The sequence below is a fragment of the Plectropomus leopardus genome, chromosome 4 (genome assembly GCF_026936395.1).
Source record: "Plectropomus leopardus strain MGB_pleo_1.0 chromosome 4, ASM2693639v1, whole genome shotgun sequence".
In the NCBI taxonomy this organism is placed as follows: domain Eukaryota; kingdom Metazoa; phylum Chordata; class Actinopteri; order Perciformes; family Serranidae; genus Plectropomus; species Plectropomus leopardus.
This window is the reverse complement of record NC_142179.1, coordinates 18,313,572-18,331,193: the sequence shown is the minus strand read 5'-3', so window position 1 is coordinate 18,331,193 and position 17,622 is coordinate 18,313,572. Positions and strand designations below refer to the sequence as shown.

General features: G+C 39.8%; 1 protein-coding gene across 8 annotated transcripts in view; it reads right to left on the bottom strand.

The window, feature by feature from the left end:
- bmpr1ba (bone morphogenetic protein receptor type 1Ba) overlaps positions 1 to 17,622 on the bottom strand; it is a 90,865-nt gene that overhangs the window by 34,100 nt on the left and 39,143 nt on the right. The window lies entirely within an intron of this gene.

The window sequence follows — 17,622 nt, the reverse complement described above, 5'->3', positions numbered from 1 at the left end:
TATTCAAACATCACAAAAAACATGCAATGGCTCCTGGTTTGTGTATGGACTGTGAATATTTGACCAGTTCATGTTCGGCAATTATATCTAAAGCTCTTATACAGAGTAACAGTCACCAGTGTGAACACTAACAACGACCCTGTGCAGGCCCACATGAGCATCCAAAGTGGCACAGTAATTATAAGCAAGGGCCTACTTCAAGTGTGCTAAAACAGAGTGGCCTTCAATTGTTACTTTTGATACATGAGAAGGCTAAATTTGTAGTGTACTTGATGTGTTCTCATGGTGTGTTCCATTTGTATTGGAAAATCGGAATTCTGGAGTTCCCAGTCGGATATTTTCAACTGTAAAGCCCCCTGAAGTCAGATTTCCACCTCTGAAATATGAGGAACCTCACCAACCTTGACTTCACAATCCAATATTGCTGCTCTGTGCATCAGCAGTAGTGTAAGCTGTGGAAATACACTGTTTATTAGCAATTCTGTTTTATTTGTGTCTCACTTACACAGTTGCACAAACAGTCCTGTCCAACTTCTATCTGGGGTAGGGATTGAGGGTGGGAATCTCTGGCCATTCAGTTACGATTCAGGGGCTACGACTCGATGTTAACAATTATTAATGCATCTTTTTTGTTATCAATTGTTTTATTCATCATTTTTTCTAGAAGAGATTTCTTTTTTCTCACTATGTGACTACTAAAACAGTGTATTTGTAATGATAAATAATGAAATTAAACAATAAAAAGATGAATTTACTTCCATTATCTTCGATTAATAAACAAATGGAAGAGATGTGTCGAGTCAAGCTTTGTTAACATTTGCTCGATGGTTTTCTGGTTTGCAGCAACAAGTACAGCTGGCTGTTTTTCCTCCTTGTTCGGATGGAAACGTGTAATATGGTTCTCATGTTTGTCGCGTTCCCAAAATATTTTAGCTCAGTATGACACAACTAGCATTAAGGCTGGGTGGTTATACCTACAAAGACTTGCTTTCCAGGAATGAGATGAGGGTGTTTTGAGAAAATGCAACAAATGTATTTGATAAAACGACACCTGGAATCCAGAAAAATCCCACAACAAAACATCTCTTCACGCAGTGCTGAGCAGTGAACAAATCAGGTAGCTGGAAAAGACACTTTGAAGGAGCTATTAGAGATTACATCACCTTTGCCTGAAGCTTTTATACTAATAAATAAATGGGCTCTGACACTCTAATAGACCATTTCCTTTCAGAGCTATCCTCTTGCCTGTAAGGCATTTACTGTAGACAAAACTGTATGTGTGTGCTGGGAACACTTTGCTTACAGACCTGAAACAGCACTAAATGAGCAGCTATTTACCCCCACACCCCCTCATCCAACTAAAAATGCTGATTTCTAAGTTTTGAGGTTAAACAGATGGGGCAAACTGTTTTTGTTTTCATGTTAATCTGTCTCGTTTGTAGCCGCCGCTGTTCTTTGCACTTCTTTTCTTTCTCACACTCGTTCATGTTGTTCATTAGTGACAAACAATAGGCGGCCTGGCTCCCTCGCTCCTCGATGAGAGGAAAAATCACTTCATAAATAAACAGTCCTGCCCTATTCTTCTTCTGTCTCCCCTCATCCCAGCCCTTCTCTGGAGCCCCTTTCCCACACCAACCTTAACACAGTAACTGATGCTGCTGTCAGTTACTGTGTCATGTGGAAATGAGATCCAGATGCAGTTTTTGAAGAGAGATGACCTTGTAGTTTTTCAGCTAAGCAGTTAAGTGATATTTAGCATTTGTGAGAATGTTAAATTATTATGTCTGACAGTTTTAAGTAGTCACCAAGGCAACTCGATGTCTTGGTCGGCATGTTGATGTTGAAAATTAATTTGTAAATATCAGGTACTCTATATCCTTCTGGCAATTTATTTAGCAACAATGTACACATTCTTTAGTACTCTTTGGTTCTGTGGTGCCATTTCTCACTTTCTCTAGCTGGGCTGCCACTGTGGTGAGAAGAAAAATCTAATACAGCAAAAATGCTGTACAAGAATAGACTTGATAGCAAAATTCTCTCCTTAGGAGAATGAAGACCTAAAAAATGAATCGACAAAAAAAATCATATAATTCCTGCATCTGTTATTTTGTAACTAACAAACTCTGCTGCCCTCCTCCTCCACCTCCACCTCTGCCTTCCTCTCCTTTCCCACTCCCTTCCTCCAGTGAACCAGAATGTCATTTCAAGCATGTCTAACCGCGGGAAGCCTTTTAAAAACTGTGACAGCATTTGCCCCCAATCCCCACTAGCTGTGAAGCTGTGTGAGAGTGTGTGTGTGTGTGTGTGTGTGTGTGTGTGTGTGTGTGTGTGTGACAGAGAGTGAGTAAGTAATGAATGTCTGCAGTGATTTGCTGGAGGACAGGATATCATATACAGATTAAGGAATGACCCCTTTAAAAACAGTTACTTTAAGGTTTTGTAGGCTGGTGCCACGATCACACACAGAAACACAAACAGACACACACACACACACGCACTTGCTATTCTTCCACAGTGTCACCCTCATGCTGGGCCTATGATGAATGGCTGAGACTGTCACAAGCAAAGGATGAGCAGTAAAACTGAAAGAGAATGAAGAAAAAGCTGCTGACAGGAAAAAACAAAAAGGGAAAGATCAGAGAGGGATGATGGTTGTCTGAAAGATTTCTGAAAGACTGAGATAATTAATGGAGGATGGTGACCTTTCCGGGAGCCCTGAAGGAGCTCAGACAGCAGTGAAAAGGTGCATGGAAAGCAGACTGATGGACAGTAGGGATCAGACAGAGATAAAAGAAAGCCAGAGACATAAAATGCAAAATATTTCTAGTGTAGGTCAAAATAAAGTTACTCAGACATTTGAATCAGAAGCAGACAGCACTTTTATTTTCTGACTGCCTGTTTTTCATCCGCTAATGGTATTCAAACTCCCTTTACACATTCAGATGATGAGTCTCAGCCAGAGGGGGTCAATATGCTCTCTATTCAGCATTCACTCTCACATCACATTTGACAGCCTGTCATAACACAACAGCTTCACATGTCAGCAGCTTTCAGTGTTAACACTTAAAAGAAAAGTCAAGTTTGCTTTCAGAATGCTGAATGTTGCTGAGGCTATAAAATGTGAAACTTTTTGATCTCTGAAATTAGAATACAAATGGAACATCATGTTTATGAGTGCCGTTTACTCCTGGTACATATTGAGCGGGCTTTGCTGTGTTGTTCCTATTTTAATAAATTTCCTCCTTGTTCCAAGTGCTTTAGGCAACTGGACTCGCTTGAGTTTCTTTAAGACGTTTCACCTCTCATCCAACAGGCTTCTTCAGTTCAGAGGCTCCAGAGCTTAAGATACCTTCTGGATGAGAGGTGAAATGTCTTCAAGAAACTCAAGCAAGTCCAGCTGCCAACGATACAGCACCACAGAATAAACTTGACCTGAATGAGTGACAATCTTCACCAACTTATCTTCCGTATGAATTTGACAGGGAAGTGTACAGATTGCAACATTCTCCATGGTGCACCGATGTAATATTCCACCATTGGGAACAGACATTTCCTTTTGTCCGATTCAGTTGTCTGATGATACATGTCTCTCCTCATCCTCACAGGGATCTGCTGGAGTGCTTTGGTTCTCAGGCCACAACACTTCTCACAGAATCAAAGCAGCTGCTCTGTAAGGCTGTATGACTGATACTAACATAACTTTAACCATCTGTCAACTCAGTTAATTCATCATTTACTGTCCATTGAAGGTGCATGTATCTGCAAATTCCTGTAAGTGATTTTGAAGATTTTTAACTTTTTTAAAAAAATAAACTGAAGGACCAAGTGTTTATACATTTTTTTTTTATTGGTTGAGAACATTTTTATTCATCTTAAGCAAAATAAACCCTTAAAAACCCCTTGGAGGGATTTAAAAATGTGCTCTGATTTGAAAGAGAAAAAGATGGCAGTTTTTGTTAAACCTGCACAGATTTTATACATTACAGTTCTTTAACAGGTGTTGGAAAATACAACTGCATATGTGAATTAGTTTTATAAAGCCCTTTGCGGCTCCAGAGGGAGCTGTGTGAAGTTGGATAAACTAACTTAATTTGAGGCAGCTTTGGTTTGGCTGAGCACTACAATTTTAAGAAATAAAAAAAATCTGGGAGCATGGTAGAGGCCAGGACACACCAAACCAAAAAACTAGCACCAATGAAGGCCGACTGTAGCGTTGAATCTCAGCACCTGTGCCTCAGCTGAACAGTTGCACTTGAACACACTACAAAGACCACAACCAACTACTACACATGTTCTGTGCCTGAGTGAAAAACTCTCTATGCCCGCAGACAGCAGTAGTCTGTATTCTTCATTCAAAAAGGGAAACTGGATGATTAACAGGACGGATTCAAGATGCTGGTTAGCCAATCAACGTGTTAACAACAACAAATGGTATTTACAGTACACGAGCAAACAGTAACACAAACCATCAGAAACCATTTCTGCTAAAGAGCTCAATGGCTACATTTTTTTATCTTAACATATCAAATTTGTGGAGCTTTTTATTTGCTTTCCTCACTTCTGTTTACCTTCTTGTGTGCTGAGCTGAACTGCCAATCAGAGTAATTTCACTCAATGCTTCCACTGATGTGCTCAATCAGAAAACAGCCTACAAAGGCCGACTAAAACTGCGGATAAATTGTTTTGAGCGTCACACAACTGAATGACTCAATTCACTGTCAGAGTTTAATCCATGCACTTTGAAAAGTCTAAACAAGCCTCAAGATTGTATTATTTTATCCACAGTTAAGTCAGAAGATCGCTAACTGGGAGGCAATGTCAGGATGGCAAAGGCATGACCTGCCCTCCTCTGTGTCTCATTAGCTTGCCTCATATTTTTACCCTGCAGCTAACCGATTGTTAACCATTCCTGCTTCAGGTCCCTGACCATAGTCAGCGAGCTTGGTATTGAGAAGCAGCAGCATTTATTAACAGAAAACTGTAACTTACACTGCAAATTGACCCCTAAGCTGACCACTTTTACTGTGATGCCAAGACCCGTTTCTCTGCTCTGCTCCGTATACTCCGATGCATTCACTGACACTCGCATCACCCGTTCGCACGCTTTCGCCCGACCATTCACACCACACACTCTCACACACACACAACCATGTCTCTAAAGGAGCCATGCCACTCTTATGACACAATCTAACCAATGAAGGCACAGAGTACTTGCCAATCAGAGGCAGAGTGGGGCGAGTCATGACTTCTACCTCCTACGCAGGAAAAAATACAGTGTACTTTGCCATCCTACGTAAACCTTGCAAGTGTTTAGGCCTGAAATTAGGGTCTCGTTGGCCTGCCGGTGCACAAACAGTTCTTTTTTACGTTGACGTTTTGGAGATACATGTTTTTCACAGGACCATGAGTCAATAATTCAACATTAGATTTGGACTTTTGCTGTTGTCAAATGAAACTGCTGATCTTCCAAATGTTCACTATTAATAATGTTACAAATAATACTTTCACACCATTCTGTTTATTGGGAAAACCACACAGCAGCTCTTTGTGGTTGCATGCTTAACATTCCCAAAAACACATTATATACTCTTGGCTTCACACACAGACATATTTGTTATTCAAATACATTATCTCCACTGTGGGATTTCCATCTGCGCCAGAGGATTTAGAGAACACCTTACCTTTTCCTGGTTCACTTTTAGAAGCATTTATCCCTTTATTTGATGTGTGAACTGACTAACAGACAGGGGATTAAATACATTTTAGAGAAACACCTCTGTGGCACAGCAGCACATCTGTTAATCCCCAGCCATTCACTTTAGCATGTCTTTAAACTAACAAGCAGTTTAACATAATCTGCTTTAAGCCTGTCCATTCACTCCTATTCACCGGAGCATTTACATAGGAATCCTTTCTGCCTGAATGCTCTTTGGAGAGAGATTCACACAAGGACAGAATGAGGGGACATGAGTATGAGCGTGTGGGGTTGGAGATGTGGGAGAGTTGTGTGCAAGTTCAGCTTCCTATTACAGTCCATTTGTACTCTCATCTTCTCTGCCTCAGGGAGACACAGAGTGGAGAAGTAGTAATGTTTCGTTTTGGTCCTGAAGTAGATACAGATGAGTCAAAAAAAAAAACAACTAGAATTTACTTTGAGAAATAAACAAAACAAATCAGCTTTGTCCTACAAAAAATGTAAATAGTGGAAAGTGGTTTAGAGGCAGCATGAAGGAGTTGGTGTTTAAGATTTATTGATGAGGCAAGTAGGGGGTGCATGAAAAACTGTTTGGAGGAATGCGTGAGGGGTGGAGTGGAGAAGCAAAAGAGCTTGATGAAGAAGGATGGAGCAAAAGAGCTGCCTTTTTTAACCATGAGTTGCAGAACAACAACTTCAGCACTGAGTCCTGTGAGTGAAACCTTAAGCTACTCCTGCGACAAACACACCCACCACGACTCATCGAAACAGCCCAGGAAACTGATGAGAGAAATGATGAAAACGAGGCACGATGATGAAGCAGCGACAAAGAAGAAGTCTGTCAGGCCCACCTCTGACCTCAACACCGATTTGTTCTTGATTGACCTTTCACCTTCGGAGAAAATCCCTCCACACCACTGCTAGAGAATCCGTTCTCACAGACAGGCCAGGACAAAAGTCAAGAGATGAATCAGACAACATACCAAAGTTATAACTCCCTTGTTTCTTGCAACTTTTTACTTGGAAAAATGCTGTCTTTCTTAGGGCTGACCTGACTGCTTCGAAGTTTCTTGCCGTGGTAATCAGTGTCCAAATCAGTATTCAAATGCTCTAAATGTTCTCCTGTACCATTATCCCCAAAATCCCATTAGCCTATAAATTACTAAAGTACTGAATCTTTATGCATCAACATTAATTTTAAGTTATTCTCAGAAAAGGAAATTCAAAGTTAGTGACAGACCTAGTTTGGTGACTCCAACAGTTTGACCACCTGTGACAGGCTTCCAGATATATTAAAAAGATGTTGAAAAAGTCAAGCATCCAGAATATTTAAAAATCTTACAAAGACGAACTCCCAGAAGTCAAAGGCCATCTCACCAAAGGAAACTAGTGTAGCACAAATCTACAAGCAGCGTAGCAAATCCTGTGAATAACCACTTTGCCGTCCATTGTTCTTTTTTTTCTGGCTATGACTGCAAATGTTCCTGTGCCCTGCTTGCTAATAATGTGGCTATTTCTGACATTATTTTAGGCGCAACAACAGAAAACTTGTGTTTCAAAAAAATGTGCTCTTGTTCCCTCCAGCCCCCTCAAAGCTTCGATTAATTAAAATATTACTAAACAAAGCTTTAATGCCCCAAAAACTTGTATTCATGACAACCCTTCTCACTCACTAAGTTAAATAAGAATTAATTTACTGCGTTATAAAACAAAAAAAAACAGTTATAAATCGGTGATGTGATGGACAGGATGCTCAGACAGCACAGATTTAATTTGTATCAAACTGATGGTGACATTTTGTGGTTGTTCCAAAAACCTAGATCGGTCAAACATCCAATCAGTTCCATTAAAAACTCATGACTGTGTCCACTACTACTACTACTACTAATGAAAAACATGTTTAAGGAACTAACTGTACTCTCACTCGCACAAATATATGGCCTACGCATACACATATATGGCCTTCAAGGTCTCCAGAAGTCTGATAACTTTAACACATTTCTTGACACATATACAATACAAAATACATAAGAGGATACATCAAAGAAGGGTTACAAATGCATGTCTTTGGGATGCTTCACAACAAAAGTTACTTCTGTAATGAAACATGAGCTATCCATTTGAAGTTACTGGTACAGAGAGAGAGAGGTGTCAAGCTATTTAAACTTAATGAAGGCCTAATGATAGACTAGGAATGGCTTTTACAGCTTGTTATTGTCATTGTGAAACCACTCACTGTATCACTTTACAACCACCATAAAATCATTGACAGGCATAGGTGTGGTTAGGGTGAGGTACTACAAAACTGGGAATGAGTATCAGAAATCCACCTCTGTAATCATGATATCATAAATATTTCAATTATTCTAAATTGCTTTACTGTATCTCTGACATGAATGACTGAGTTTTCCCTCAAGCCATCTGGCAAATGCAGTGTTTTCTATAGGATTTCAATGGGATTGATATCCTGTTACTTTGCTCTGAGGCACACAGACTGTGAAGTAAAACCACAAATTAAAGGCTCAAATTTACTTTGAGTATCTGTAGTGTCATTAATAAATTATGAGTTGGTGTAAATCAAATCAAACGCAGTCAGTTCAAAAGATTTGTGTTTGAATGATGAAAAAAGAGAAAGTGACACACGCGAGTCTAAAAGAAGCCAAATCAATTTGGCCCCCTGTGAAGCGCAGGGGTCACGGCTGTTAAAGACGGGTCTGAATGGCCAAAAGGGTGGAATGTTAAAAATGTCCTGTTTAGGCAACACCATAAGACGCAGAAGACAGAGGAGTCGTGTGGCAGCTACTTCCAGAGTGGGAGCTGAAAGAGAGAGCAAGATGTCCCACCTGCTCCGTGGGATCTTTGCCTGCCTACTTTTCTGATTCATAAATCTGCAACAGCTTACCAAATAACTGAGGATCACGATCTGCAGCCACCCACCAACATTTTTTTAGTTTTTCCTCCCCACAATGATTGGCCCCCGCTTGTTTTTCCATCTGTCACACAAAATGTCTGAGACAGCTCTGACGGGAGTTTTTTAATCTGCTTCATTTCTTTTAAAGCTTTAGTTTTGCTTAGTTTATATTTTGATTCAACAATTTAAATTAGATTACATTATGTTATATTATATAAATCATAATTTTACTAGCTGCAACATTAAAGTGATGTGGACATGAAGGCACTGAAAATTATTTGTTAATATTATATACATGATCTTGAAATGGGCCATTTTGCAAAATGCATACTTAAATAGACAGTATTATAGTGCTAATAATTTTGCTCATTTACTGAAGTAAAATCTGCAGGCACAATATCTTGAACATCATTTAAGTGAACGGTGCATCTCAGTACTTCATTCAGCATTAAAAAATGCACTGACTCATGGAATAAATAATATTATGGGTTTTCCGAAGGGTCCAAGTCAGTCTGCTTAAAACACGCCACGCCAAGTCATGATGACATATACGTTTCCACTACTGCCTCACAGCAGGGCTGCAGGGCAATAGCCACTATGCCATGCTGCTGTAGTACTGCTTAGTAGCAGGGCCACAAAAGCCCATCTGTGCCCGTCCCCTCCCCTTAGCTTTGGCTTTGTGGCTAAACCCTTTTGTTGGAGACTAAGGCAAAAAAAAATCTGTTTTTCAAAAGTCTCTCTTTCAGCTCTGAGTACTCTTGTAGCCTCACTTGAACCTTTTTGAAGTATAGTTTCACCCATGTTTTTTTCAGATATTTATTTTGTATTAATTTGCCAAAGTTACTGATCCCCTTGCGGAGCTGTGCTAATATACTATTGATGCAAACTATACCTTTCCTGCTGGTGCTGCATCACATTAAAAGTTTTCCACTGTGAACTGGAGGGATGATTTTACTGTGAAGAAGTTACATTAAATGCAATGTGTTTGTCACTGAGTTAATTGAACTTCATTTGTGGTGCTATTCCACCATTAAAACTGAGTTTAATTAGAGTTCATTTAAGATCAATATTATAAATTCAAGGTTTGAAACATGCATCAAACATTTGGATTGTAGTCCAACAATGAGAAGCAGTAAAAGAGGAGCCCAAAGATTTCTGAATTTAACGGCATCAAAAAGTTCAACAGGAGTTCAATCAGCTGCGGAGGAGGAGGCACATGCCTGTCATGAGGCGAAATAATTGCAGGAGTCCGGAGTTGTTTTTGTTGAGCTGTCACTGTGACAGTGCGGGGCAACAGCCTTTTTTGAAAGATGTTCAACCAGCAGCTACATATTAGCTATCAAATGAGAGATAGCTATGTGTTATAGTGTGTACAAAATATTCCAAATTAAATTGTTTATGTTTATTTCACTTTCTTTAATGCCAAAAGACACCAATAAACATGCATAAGGTTCTGGTAATTCTAATGAACTATTAAAAACCAACTCAGTTTTGGCCTGAATAGGTGAAGAGGACCACCTAAAGTGGGAGCTTACGCTAATAAAAGAGCTACATGTGTTCCCATGGCCAATGACAACTGTTTCTACAGCCAAGAATAGCGAAGCCTAATAAAACCTTTCTGTCCCTTTCTATTGCTGCTCCTATTCACTGTTGCTTTCTCCAGCTCTCCATCTTTTTTTCTCTGTCTCACAAACACTCACACCTGCCAAACACAAAGCGTCTTTCAGTTGATTTATAATTCCTACGCATGCTTGCTGTTTATTGTGTGTTTTAGAAATTTAGTTATATCATCGCTAAAAATGTTTATGGCTTTTTAAACAAAATACGCCAGCTCTGAATGAAACTGACTGTACAGAGTTTGACAGAAGGAGCAGCAAATTATCTGAAAGCATAAATAGACTGATTATCAGAGGGATAACTAATTGAGTTCAACGCAGTAATTTATCAGTGGACAGATCAAAGAGGACAGAGGACAAGAGAGGAAAGACGAAAGAGCGAGAGACTGCAGAGAAGAGAAGAGGCCCTGTTATGATGGCTGTTTAGGGCCAAACAGAACAAGGTGACACCAGGGGCAGAGGGCTGACCTACAAACCACCAGTAACCCCCACACCTGCATGAACACATGGATACACACAGATACAAAGACACGTACACCAACCCAGACACACTAACACACTCTCAGACACAAACTTTTTCACACATCATTGCACACGACACCAGCTCCTCTAGAACTGCCAAAAGGCCACCGTTTGACCAACCAAAAATACCATCTGTTAGGCAAAACACTAGAGCTTTGTGATTCCTTATTCTCATAGACTTTACCAAACAATCACATACACATTGCCAGGGATTGCAAACAGTGTTTTACTGAAGACTTCAAAGGAGAGCAATGCAAGAGAGGTTAGAGGTGAGGGCCAGAACAGAGGGAGAGAAGAAGTATGTGGTTTCATGAAAACAGACACTCTGGAGCAAAGACTGAAAGACAAAAGGCAAGAGAGAGAACATGGCAATAAAAACAATGTCTTTAGAGTTAGTTGGTAGAATAAATCCCAATAAAGAAGAGTGAATAGAAAGCTATTATCTATTTAGTTACAAACCTTCAATTTTAAACCAGGATTCAATTGTTTGGTGGTTTTCTTTGATTAAATTCATTCTTCAATTGTTTAGATTCCCTCTTGAATTTAGTGCCTTAAAATGAGCATTACCCAGTCAAATTTATTGAATTTAAATATAATTTCTGCTGGCTTTGATCTCTTAGCATGAAGCAGGCCTGTGAGCACAGCTGAACACTTTGATGATAGGAGACTGAATGCTAATTGGTAAACAGTTCTGGGCAGCCAGCAACACATTACTTGGTAACATGTTACTGTAATGTGATTACTTCTTTCAGTAATTTCATTATAGTTACTTATGCCAGCAATATTCTATTACTTTGCTATGTAAGGGTGGACTTGTTTGCTATTTTTCTGGGTTAGATGAGTTAGATGTTTTGTTATATCAGTTTGGTTCTGTGTGCTCAGTGGACAGATTGGTCCTGGATGTGCTAGCTTTGCACTGTGGTTTGAGGTGGGGTGACTGCCTGAAATCAGACAAAACTGCGACATGTTACACTGAGTTTCCATCTTGAGTCTAATATTGGGTAATATTGAAAAGACATGTTGACTTGGAACAGCCTTGATTGCAGTGTCTTTCCTCAATAGGTCAAGTGCACCTCTTGCCGAGATTTGACAACATCTTGACAAAGGCCTTAGTCCCGCCCATGGCGTTCACTCAATCTTTAGCCCCCCGCAGTGCTCATTGATTGTTTTTTTAAAAATGTATTTTACCTGAGAAACCACTGTTTCACGTCACGATGCCATACCAGAGTCAGTCAAATCGAACCCAGTGTAATGGGTAGATTCCAAGGTCTGGACCAGGGATGCACGTATTGGATTTTTTTGCCAATATCCAATATGCCATATATATGATATAACAACTAATTAGGCTGATAACTGATATCAAAATATCCACTTTTTTCCCCACTTAATTTTAGTGATCATCAAGTCTCTTCTGTAATGCAATTAACATCATATTATGCATACTATTATTGTGATGGCATATATAATGATTTTCAATGTATGTAGGCTAATATTCATTCAATGTGCAAAATGAGTAAAAGCATGATGGCTGATTCCGACCATTTTAAAGCCATATCTGCAGATACCGATGACCTGCCGACATCATCATGCATCCCTAGTCTGGACCCAGGTAAGTGGGCTGAGGTGGCCATCAAAAGAGAAGAAATGCAATGATCTAAGTTTCCTTATTCACACATTTTATGTTCTTAGCTAGCTTGCTAAAATAAGCAACAGGTGCATCTAAAACTCACACCTTCACTGGCTGGTCAGTACATCACTCAAAATAGTTGGACTGTCTGCTTGTTAGACCAAAATGTTGTTTTCTGTGTATAATGAGTAATAATATTAATTATATATAATGGATTACAGTTTTCTAGTAAGTTGCAAAGACTGTTGGTAACACAGAAATATGATGTCCTACAGTACAGTGAGGTGCATCTTTGCTGACCTCTTGCAGAATGTACAGCTTAGTTTCTGATGTTAACAATGTGGGACAGGAAGGAGGGACAACGGGACATAGGGAGGGAGGACAGAGTTGGGTAGGATCAGAGTCGGATGGGGGAGGTGATGGGAGCAAAGCGGGGTGTCGGAAGGGTGGCGGGGGGGCATGAGGGTCTACTAGGGGTGAGTGGCACAGTGGGATAAGAGCGTGGGGAGTTCATGCCCCCGCCAGGCCCTTTTCGCACTGCATAAACAAAGAGATTACAGTGAGAAGGGGCTCCGCGCCGCTAACAAGCAGGGGCACCACACACACACATTTAAACACGGACACACGCACACACAGTCGCATGCATATAGGAATCACACACGCACACACACGAGCATATAAAGACATAAATGCACAAACAAACGAGGCAAAATGCATAAAAATAAACATGCACACGCAAACACAACATGAACACAATAAACTGACACACACAACTAACAACAAGCATCACAACATAGTGGCGCCACCTGTCTCCTCTTCACCAATTAATGAGCTCCCCGCTCCCGGGATGCTACAACGAGGTGGCAATTAGCAGGGAAAAGAAAGGGGGAGGCATGAAATGAGGGAGAAAAACAGACGACAGGAGGGAGGGTGAGGGGTTAGGAGAAGAGAGAGACGAATACGAGAGGGGAAAGAGAGGACAGAAAACACAGGGAAGGGATAAAGACAGAGAAATAAAGGGAAAATGGAGACTAATGGTTTGAAACATTAAATCTGAACGTGTGACAAAATATTCTCCCAAAGAGTCCAACAGATCTGGATTCACCCAAAAGACATCTGCATCATTAAGTTCAAATATCTGCACAAGTATCACTTCCTGTTATATAAAATCTGTAAATCCATTACTTCATTTCAAATAGTTGTCTGCGGACAGAAAGATGCCAAAAAAGTGGGGTACAAATACCAAAAAGCACAACTCTTCTTTGCACAAAAATTATGATAAGTATACAAACATAGTTTCTACATTGGTAATCTCCTTTGCAATACCTTTACAAGGCTAACATTTGCATTTTTAGATGTATTCATTTGGCTGATCTGTAAGCCACTTTGTGTGTGCCACAGTCTCTGTCTGCTCTCACACATATTGGTGACATCAGTATATCCACCCATTTTTTTATTTTTATTTTTTATTTTTTTTAACAATTGAATGGGTAAGATTATTATACAAATCAATTTGTAGATGGCCTCTCTGGGGATTGTGATGAGTGTGAGGGAAACCTGAAATATGGCAGGATGGTTGGGATTCAACGAGGATAATGGCAGAAAAAAGTTTGACAATAATGGAAAAAAGGCTTGAGTTGTTGCTGATGCAATATCAGCTTATCATCACATCATTGTGCAGCATGTTGTTTTTTATTCTGATTAAGATTTATTTATTTTAGATACGGTATGGTACGGTATGCAAACATAGCCCAAGACAGCAACACAAAGGTAAAGAACCAGAATAGATCTTTTGCCGTCCTGTGTTTCTGTGTCCTGTTTGTGTTTATATTTCCATCTATCACGATCTCCCTGACTCTGTCTCTTTCCTTCTGTCATTCAGTCAATCTTTGCTTCCTGTTTCTCTCAAGATATATTTGCATGCACACACACACACACACACACACACACACACACACACACACACACACACACACACACACACACACACACTCTCTTTTGTTTGCCACCTGATAACAGGCAGTCATTCATACCACCTCTCGACCTCCATGACCCCTGAACCCTGAGACCTAAATACGGAACAAGAACTGAGAGACTGGTCACGCATTTGCTGACAGTGATTGCTCGAGCAGACACACAAGCAAATAAAAGCTACGAGGGTCTACCTTTTCTCACTTTTTAAGGAAACCGTACTTTACTCCCATGTATCAGAAATTAAAAAACTTTATTGCAAACCACTCAGAGTTAGAGTCAACTTCAATAAGTAACTGATGGACGAATGATAAACACCATGACATCTCTAAAGATAGATCTGGCATTGAAACTGCTTTGCATTATACACTAATTAAGCGTTTAATGACTTTAGTCTGTCAAGTTTGGTTACATTAAGTTGTAAGTGTGGATGTCTGAGATTAGAATAACTGAGTTTAACTTAGAAGTCACAATTTTGAAACTTAAAAGCTGCTACAGGTGGCAAGTGCACAGGTTTGGTTTCAACAGTAGGGGGGACACATATGAATAGGGAGGCACTGGAGTCCCCTTCTAGAAAATTTTAGAGCATCAAAAGTTAATTTCTTTCATTCTGGTGAATGTTTATTCCCCAACTTGTGCATTTTCTGCATCAACTTATGGTATAAATGTTGTTGATTTGGTCAAAACAACAGTCCTCTGCTAATTTCATGAATGTTTTTTTACACATTCTAAAATTTAAGGGGTCATGCCCCCTTAGCTCATCATCATGGCTTGACCACCATGTTGAGAACTGTGTCTATCCAAATTAAAAGCTCTAAATTTCACATAGAGCCCCTTTAAGGGAGAAGAAAAGAAATGTGATCACCTCTCTCTATGAGTACAAAAATATGCAGATGCACATTTTTAGCACAGTTGCTATTTGTTGTGATAAATGATTCTCTTTTTGTATGTCAAGTTTTTTTTTTTTAACATTTTCTTTAGGTAACTGTTGTGTAAGTACCCCAATGAGTTACTTTAACAAAGTAACATGCTTATGCTGAAAACATGCAAGCTTTCATGCAATGACTATGGTAAACTGATGCAGTCGCTCTGGGCTTAGTGAGCTGCCCCTGAAGTGGTGAAGTGTAGCCAAACTAAAAGTTGGGGACAGTTTAACTTTTGGTGGCACATTGCAGCCAGAGAATACCTGTTGCAAATCAGTAAATAGAGTCCTGTGACTCCTGTGATACTGACCTTTGTTACAAAGAAATCTTCCTGCCTGATACATATGAACACACCTACAGTCCGTGAAATGTAATTATTGAGGCAAACTGCACTTTGCCACTGCTCGGTATCCTCATTGAGAACTTTCATGATTGTGTTAGGATTGCTGTGAGAAAAGAGCAAACTAGTGTCATCAGCAATAAAAAGAGCTTCAGCAGCTCTGAAGCATTGGCCAGCACATTAATATATATAAGAAAAAGCAATGGCCCAAGGATTGACCCTTGAGGAACACCACATTTCATTTCAAGAGGAAGAGAATTCATTCCTTTAAATGTAACTGTAGCCTGTGTTCCAGATTACCGTGTTTCAGATAATTAGTGAACCACATCAACGCCTGATCACCCAGTCCTAAATGCTTTCGTTTTTGTAATAGAATATGGTGATTTACAGTGTCAAATGCCTTTGACAAGTCTATAAAAATTCCTAATTCCCTAAATCACACACTTATTTGTGTGTCCCCACTCCATTCGACCCCTACCATGTCCACAGACTCACACACACAGGGCAGGTGTGGGGTCACTGTGTGGGGTCAATGGCCTCGGTCCAGCTCCCAAATATAGAGCATCTACTATTTGGGGATCCTTAAGTTCACTGCAGGTTCTCGTATGACCACCATGGACCCTTTATGTCCTGAGAGAAACAGACATACCTTACACACAGAACATGCATTCATTCATGCATACACACATATGCTCAGCTATCCAGTACAAGTATTTACACTCATGCAGTGCATATATACATTTATGTATATTAATGCATGTAGACAAAGACTGGAACGCATTCACACAAACATAAGCACACACTGCATTACACTTTGTTACCCTGACACATCATTTAGATCTCTATCATCCTAAAATATGAACGCTCATTTCCTCCTTCCCCCCTTCACCCACCCATAGCAACTTTTTTTCATGTTTCTCTTCTTCCGTTTCTCTGTCTTTCCTGACTCCCTCCATCTCTCTCTCTCTCAAGACACTATTAACAATGTCCATTCAGTGTGCAACAGAGGACCTCTTCTATCGCTGAAATATGAGACTCACACTCTGACCCCTCCAGATGACCTCTGCACTCCAAGCTAACGGTTCTGACACGTAGAAACATGCCTTTGCACATGTGTGTGTGTGTGTGTGTGTGTGTGTGTGTGTGTGTGTGTGTGTGTGTGTGTGTGTGTGTGTGCATTTGTTGGGGCGTGGAAGCTGCAAACTGATCGTCTCTCTACCTCCGCTGGCTGTGTGGTCGGCACTGCGAGTATTATTCTGAGACGGCAAATATGAGATGATGAGCTGGGTTTTATTCCATTCATGTTAACTTACAAAAAAGACTAAAATATGCTATAAATATCAGCTGGCCGCAGCAATAAATGGAACAAACAAAAGACAGACATTTTTGGCTGTAGTTATATAAATATTACCGATAATAACATCGGTTATATTGAAAATAACTCAAAATTGATTTGCACTGCTAAATAAAGGGGTGTATGATGAACCATATGGGGACTGGGAATAATACTGAGAAACAAATGAGTGCATGTATATTGTGCGAGATGAGAGATGTAGTTCAATGAGTGGTTTCCCGCAAAACTAAATGGTAATAAGGCAGACTTACAACAACCTGCGACTTTCTTGATTTGTAAATAATTATTTGTTACATTGACATTTATTTTTTTGCTAAAACATGGTTCCATGGGGGACACGGACTTTGACTATTTATTGGAAATCGCATTAAAAAAGTACATTTAGTCTAACTTCACTTACTTAACAACTGCAAAAATGCGGCAAATAAAATGTTGTGCTGCAATTGAAATAATAATTAAAAAAAAATGTTTCTTCACTTTCCACACACATTTAAAAGTAAACACACACAGACAAACATACACACGACAAGTTGTGAGAAGAGAAAATTAAATTTCCTCCTGACTGGAAGCGCATGCCGGTACCAAAATATTACAGAACACGACCTAATTTGATTGCTTGTGTGTGTGGGTAAATGGATGTATGAATTAGTTTTAGAGTGCTCC